Below are 7,500 nucleotides of genomic sequence, written 5' to 3'. Positions count from 1 at the left end.
AAGGTATACAGACCATAGCTGACATCAGTGATATACTACTATATAGAAAGCCGCTTGTTATGCTGAGCATTTAGGGCAAATTAGGTTAATTTTGTCCCAGGATGCGACCCACACCAGTCCACTAACACCCTTGTACCTATTTTACTGTTAGGTGAACATGGACAGCAGGTGTCACATCCTAATGCTTCCACCCGTACCAGGGATCGAACCTCAGACATGTGTAGCTTTAAATTTATTTACAATATTCATATAAAAAAAAACATGTTATATCGTGTAGAAGCACGTTACTTAGCTTTAAATCAAACTTGTTCTCTAAGGTGCATTTTACGCGAGAAACTGAGTAAGATCTTGATTTAGAACGTAGTCTGTACCCATTATGTGCCTCTGAAATCTTGGCATACCCTTCCCAGGATAGGTACGAGGGGCATGATAACACCGAGTCTGTGACTCGACTCATAATAATTTATTACCGAGCCAGATCTGAATTTTGCTTTAATGTACCAGAAGAAACGATTTGTTTTTGTTTTTTTAAAGTATTTGTTCAAGTCCGACCAGTTAGCGTACAAATTATTAGGCGACAGCCACCCTGCAGACGGAGCCTGTCGCAGCGTTGATGCCTCGTATCACAACGCAACAGTATAATACCGTGAAACACAGTAATAACAATACCGCGAAACACAACGTAATACAACGAAACTCAACGCCAGGCTGAGTAATATAACACAAGAGAGTGTAATACGGGAGAGACCGCGGCACTCCGTCAAGACCGCCCGCGGCCCTCTATCCTAAACATCACCCACTTTATATAACCTACTTCCTATCCTCCTAACACGCATATTTCAGCTAACACCGCCAGCAATATCCCTTTGATGAATAGCCATACCAGGATCTCTAAGCTCAATCATCGGTAGACGCCGAGGCTCGCCCGGGATTATCATGTAGCCCCTTAAACGCGTCTACCAACACCAAACATTGCCCTCACTACCTTATGTAAGCATGTTAGGAAACACGGTAGAGGGCGGTGTTCTGATGGTACCTTCTTATGTAACCTCCTCGAGTACGTTTGGCATGGAATTTCGCCTGTCCAAGTGTTTTTTGGGTTGATAGTGAGGGGGAACTAAGAATTATGTGCTTGGGTCAAGTAAGCCGCCCTGGCTGGGTTTGTGGGTGACGCGGTGTGATATTGAGAGCAATTGGAGGTGAGGTTGTGGGTTGTGTTAGCCCGGTGTGGTGATCCGGACCGGTTCAATGAACAACGAAGTTCGTGGACCGGGTAGGACATAATTCCCCAACAACCCCCCCCCTTCACCACCGCGGACCCCCTCCATGTTCTTCCTCCCACCACTAACACCACCACCCCCACACACCTTCCTGCACATCCTCCAACCCCACACACCCTCCCACCAACCCCTCCTCCACACACACACACATGGTAACGAATGAACCCAAGAAAGACTCCACAGTCTTCAGCTCCACACTCAAGATTTCTTATTCGTAAGGGCAAACCAGTGGATAAACAACACTAATCTAGTTACAAACACTATTTCTGGCAGTAACTTGGTCAACAAAATAAAAAGATCAGATTAGACAATTCACGTCCAGTGACTCTCCCTCAGCGTAATGTTGATCGAGTGAGAAAAATAGCCACAATACAGATAAAAGAGCAAGCATGTTGATAATATATACCCAAAAGTACGTATTCCTCTTATTCCTGTTATGCTCTAGTTCCTAGGCATTTAACGGTGGATCAGACCCGCAGCACTTCTCTCACTGAGTGAACAACGGAGAGGTTCAGGGCTTCACCACCTCAGTATCTGATCCTTATGCTCTTACACTACCGTCGGCAGGATGGATATGGGATGCGCAAATAACTAGAAGCTACCGTCCAGAGGTTGGATATAGGGTGCACAATAAATTGGCCACTACCGTCCACAGGATGGATAGAGGGTGCACAATAAACTAATTACTACTAGTCACGGGATGCATATTGGGTGCACAATTAACTATAACCTGCGGTTCATGGAATAAATATGGGACGGGCAAGAAACTAGCCACATTGCTGTCAACACAAATTTATACCTGAAGAAGTGCTCTGGTCCAGACAGTGACCCAAGGCTGTGACCCACGCAAGGTCAACTAGCTTGACCTTTGTTCCAACCTTCAAACGTGTGTGACAACACGCGACCATTTGTAGCCTTGCGGACTTCGGGGCAACGCACGGCAACGCTGAAGGCAGTAAGGTCGAGATGCAAGTGAGTGGCCACGTGATGACCGACCATTTTGTTCCTCAAGGGTTATTCCTCCCTCGTACCGACCCACTCCCGGTAAAGAAGGTCTCACTAAGAGAGGTCCCAATAGAGGAGTCCCAGTAGAAAATCCAACAGCTCTCATACTAGGGAAAAGGGCCTAGTAGATAACCCAGTACTCCCGGCGGGGTAGGACCCTTTGGGTAACCCCGAGGTTCTCTAAGTAAGGGTGATCCCAGTAACCTCCGCATCAACCAGTTTTTCCTCAACCATTTATTTAAATTAAGGAACAAGAGGGGCACTAATGGCCCTAATTTGCATAATCACACATCTAGGTGTGGTGTTTAAAGTAGCAGCGCATCTTCAGCGGTGGATGGAGGTCCACACAGCGCCCGACACCTCTGCAATCCCTGATCATTTTTTGTCTGCAAAACTCCAACAGCTTCTGGAGAAGTGCTAGAGGTGCGTTAGAGTTGTGCTATAGGTGTGTTATAGGTGTGTACCTTCAGGAAATAGGTAGTAGCCAGCTCTGAGCCCGTTCGCCTTCTGAATTGGGCTGAGGTATACCACTGCTGCCGCCGTTGCTATCCCCGCCGCCACAAACAACCCGGAAATTGAGTTTTCTTTTTCTTTATTTTTTCCACCCCGACGCTGACATCAATCAACGGCGCTGCGCAAACCGTTTGACGTCACAATCATTTATTTCGTCACTGTAATCACCACAAAAAAAAAACGAGCCTGAGGGCTGCCACCATGGGTGATTAATGACGTTATTAATGAAGTTACTGGAAGTCAGCGTACTCTGCTACGACTGGCAATGCTCTTACTGCTGCTGCTACTACAATTGTTGTTATTGCTGTTGCTGTTGTTATGTTGATGCTAATGTTCCTATTGCTGCGTCTGCTGTTACTAGTGCTGGTGTTGGTTCTGCTGCTGCGGCCTCTTCTGCTGCTCCTACTGTTGTTACTGCTATTGCTGCTGCTTATTATGTTGTTACTTTTGGGTGCTATTGCTTCTTCTATTGGCTTCTGCTGCTGCTGCTGCTGCTGCTGATGCTGCTGCTGCTGCTGTTGTTGTTGCTGCTGCTGCTACTGCTACTGCTGCTGCTGCTGATGTTGCTGCTTATGCTATTGCTAGTGCTGTATAAAAATCCCCGCCGGCGGAAGAACAAGGTCAGAGAAGTTATAGTGGGTGATGAACTCTCTGAGGTGAGTTCTGGTGAATTATTGAGTCTCTGAGGCGAGGCTTGGAGTCTCTGAAGTGAGACGAGAAGCAGAAGAAGGAGAAGGGAGAGAGGAAGGAACAGTCTAGGACAGTGAGGTTAAGTAAAGAGTCACACGTGGTTGCATCAGGGGGGTATAGTCTGGCTTCCCCAGGGGAGAGGAGGGGGTGGTGTTCCCTGTGTTGTGTTGCATGATGCTGCAACATTACTAGTGGCACAACCATATTCAACGTCCCAAGGTTTGTGCTGTATGGTGCTGCAACTCAGCAGTGCAATAACCACGTTAAACATCCACCGAGCACATCAATGATCTCCATGTCTTGCGCTGATGCCCAAATACATCAATGATCTTCATGTGTTCATATTCCATGATTTTTTTTCCATGCCGACTCACAAAATCGTAACAACACGATTTTTCCATATACTGTTTAGTGAAGAAATTCCACCGTAACAAATGGTTTAATTATCCAGATTCTCATCCTTGGTGGCGTGAGTGGTTGCTATGGTGGACGGGTGAGTAGTTATCTTGGTGGACAGGTGTGGCAGTAGTAAGTCTACCCGAACGTACCCTGGTTCGATTTCCGAACAGGACATAAGGGCAAGTCTCTTTACACCTGCTGCACCTGTTCGCCAGGCAGTAAACAAGCACCTGGGTAATGTACGATAGTCGTGGCTGGCATACCGTGCAAGGAGTGGCTGTATACATTATATCAGACTGGTTGATTAATGAGGTTCAAAGCCTGTCTACTACACGAGGGTCATTAATGCTGCATATTACCTATTCACCACCAAATATGGACGAAAAACTCTCACTATACACACACACACACACACACACACACACACACACACACACACACACACACACACACACACACACACACATATACACATACACACTGAAAAACGTTAACCCCTCGCTGCATACATCCGATCAGACTGGCTTTTGAAATGATGGTTGGTTAGCGGTGTGGAGAGTCTATCGACTACACTAGGGTCAGTAAGATTGCATGTAACCACAGACAAGAATACTTAATCCCTATTTTAATAGGGATTAATTGAAATTCTTAGTATATATACTCTGTGAGAAATGCACCTCTTGGTGTGTGTATGTATCCTGTCTAGAAATGATCTAAAGGAGGATAACATCGTCAAAACAGTGAGTTTAACAGCGTGTTGTCGATACAGTAACCGGGGTTGAGACGATAACCGACAGACCCGCCTCTGGCGATTCCTTGAAGAGGTTAGAAATATCCCACTGATCGGGGGACTGATAGTTATACCGTATGTCCGTCCGTAGAAACTGTTGTGAGAGAGAGAGAGAGAGAGAGAGAGAGAGAGAGAGAGAGAGAGAGAGAGAGAGAGAGAGAGAGAGAGAGAGAGAGAGAGAGAGAGAGAGAGAGAGAGAGAGAGAGAGAGAGAGAGAGAGGTCATCGTCCCACTCGGGGTATAGTTAAGAGTCAACAGTATAGTGCGATTGTTAGACTACAGTGACAACACACAACAGTGTATTGTCACTGTTACACTACGGTGATTTCCTTGACTTAGAGGGTAACGTATGTATTTTATTTATTTCACTTTGCACCACCGCTTGTATAGACAAATTATTTTATGCATTAAAGTTGGTAGAATTGCCGATAATATGTTAGGTAAAAGGTCACAGGTGCAGTTAATGTGACATTTTATTGTAGCAACGTTTCGCTTGACAAAGCTCCTGGAGAGCGAAACGTTGCACATTAGTTGCACTTGTGTCATTTTACCTAACAAATTATTTTATGACTCACAGCTAACCTAACACCTCAACTTACAGTTAAAATAACAGTTAAACTAATAGCTGAAATAAAATCTAAACTAACAGCTAAAATATCAATTAACTTACAGCTAAGCTGACAGCTAATCTAGCAGAAGCATTTCTTTAATTCCACCCAACAAACATCAGCTTGGTTCCTAGACCACCATACACACACACACACACACACACACACACACACACACACACACACACACACACACACACACACACACACACACACACACGGAAGGAATAGACTCTGAAGTGTCCCTGTTTGCAGATGACGTGAAGTTGATGAGAAGAATTCATTCGATCGAAGACCAGGAAAAACTACAAAGGGATCTGGACAGGCTGCAGATCTGGTCCAGCAATTGGCTCCTGGAGTTCAATCCCACCAAGTGCAAAGTCATGATGATTGGGAAAGGGCAAAGAAGACCGCAGACGGAGCACAGTCTAGGGGGCCAGAGACTACAAACCTCACTCAAGGAAAAAGATCTTGGGGTGAGTATAACACCAGGCACATCTCCTGAAGCGCACATCAACCAAATAGCTGTTGCAGCATATGGGCGCCTGGCAAACCTCAGAACAGCATTCCGACATCTTAATAAGGAATCATTCAGGACCCTGTACACCGTGTACGTTAGGCCCATATTGGAGTATGCGGCACCAGTTTGGAACCCACACCTAGCCAAGCACGTAAAGAAACTAGAGAAAGTGTAAAGGTTTGCACCAAGACTAGTCCCAGAGCAATGAGGTATGTCCTACGAGGAGAGGTTAAGGGAAATCAACCTGATGACACTGGAGGACAGGAGAGATAGAGGAGACATGATAACGACATACAAAATACTGAGAGGAATTGACAAGGTGGACAAAGACAGGATGTTCCAGAGATTGGACACAGCAACAAGGGGACACAGTTGGAAGTTGAAGACACAGATGAATCACAGGGATGTTAGGAAGTATTTCTTCAGCCACAGAGTAGTCAGGAAGTGGAATAGTTTGGGAAGCGATGTAGTGGAGGCAGGATCCATACATAGCTTTAAGCAGAGGTATGATAAAGCTCACGGTTCAGGGAGAGTGACCTAGTAGCGACCAGTGAAGAGGCGGGGCCAGGAGCTTGAACTCGACCCCTGCAACCTCAACTAGGTGAGTACAACTAGGTGAGTACACACACACACACACACACACACACACACACACACACACACACACACACACACACACACACACACACACACACACACACACAAAGATTGTCTTTAAGTTACCGCCGCTCACACATTGCGTTCTTGTAATGACAGCAAAATAAGCCAGATAATTTTCTATAATTCCTAACTGCTCTGAGTGGCACTTTGAGTGGCACTCTGAATGGCACTCTGTCAACGTAATTCCTCGCGCTGAAGGTCTTTGTTTTTATTTTGTCTTTGTTCCTCTGACAGGAAATATTTAGATTTAAAAGACTTAGATAACGTTAGATTGTTCCTTTGACATTGCTGAATATACAGTGATAATGTGAGAAATCACGAAAGCTCTTGGGAGTTCACTATTTTTTTCTCACAGTGGTTGTTTTGCATATTGTGATATCACCTGTTTGCTGTGATTTTGATGAGGTAGGAATAGAGTCTGTATACTGAAGGAGGGGGTGATGTTGCAGTGGTGACGCCCCAACGCTTCTGGCAAGACAGCTGTTGAACGAATGATGGTGAATCGGTTTGCTTCTTTTTATGTCACCCTACCTTGGTTTGAGACGTCGGTTGCATTAGTAAAAGAAAAAAGCGACTGGTGTTACATAGCGACAATGAGTGAGCGAGAACCACCAGCTTCAACGATCTTGACGACATTACACCAGAGTTAAGATCATTCCCGGTACAAGGTTAGTCGCTAAGAATGTTACCCAAGTCATTTCCTCCAGTGGTTACTTAGCTCGAGTCATGTTACCACAATGTACAGCTTTGTCTTGCCAGCACATTGTCTCTCGAATTTCGCAACAGCAGTTTGTGAGTCCGGTCAAATGTTCTGCTCTGAACTAGTAAGCTCCCATACTCTCGAGAATGAGGATTTAGAAATTTCCCTCTACCCCCTACCCTCTACCCTCTACCCTCTACCCTCTACCATCTTCCCTCTACCCTCTACCCTCCATCCTTCCCTAGAAAAAAATCTAGAACAACTAACAGCCAGTCTACTCTTAAAATATCACTGATGTGTACAGTGATAAAAACGCTTGATCCTCGTGTGTACAC

This window comes from Cherax quadricarinatus, chromosome 40, assembly GCF_038502225.1.
Source record: "Cherax quadricarinatus isolate ZL_2023a chromosome 40, ASM3850222v1, whole genome shotgun sequence".
Taxonomy (NCBI): domain Eukaryota; kingdom Metazoa; phylum Arthropoda; class Malacostraca; order Decapoda; family Parastacidae; genus Cherax; species Cherax quadricarinatus.
Note: the sequence above shows the minus strand (reverse complement) of the source record.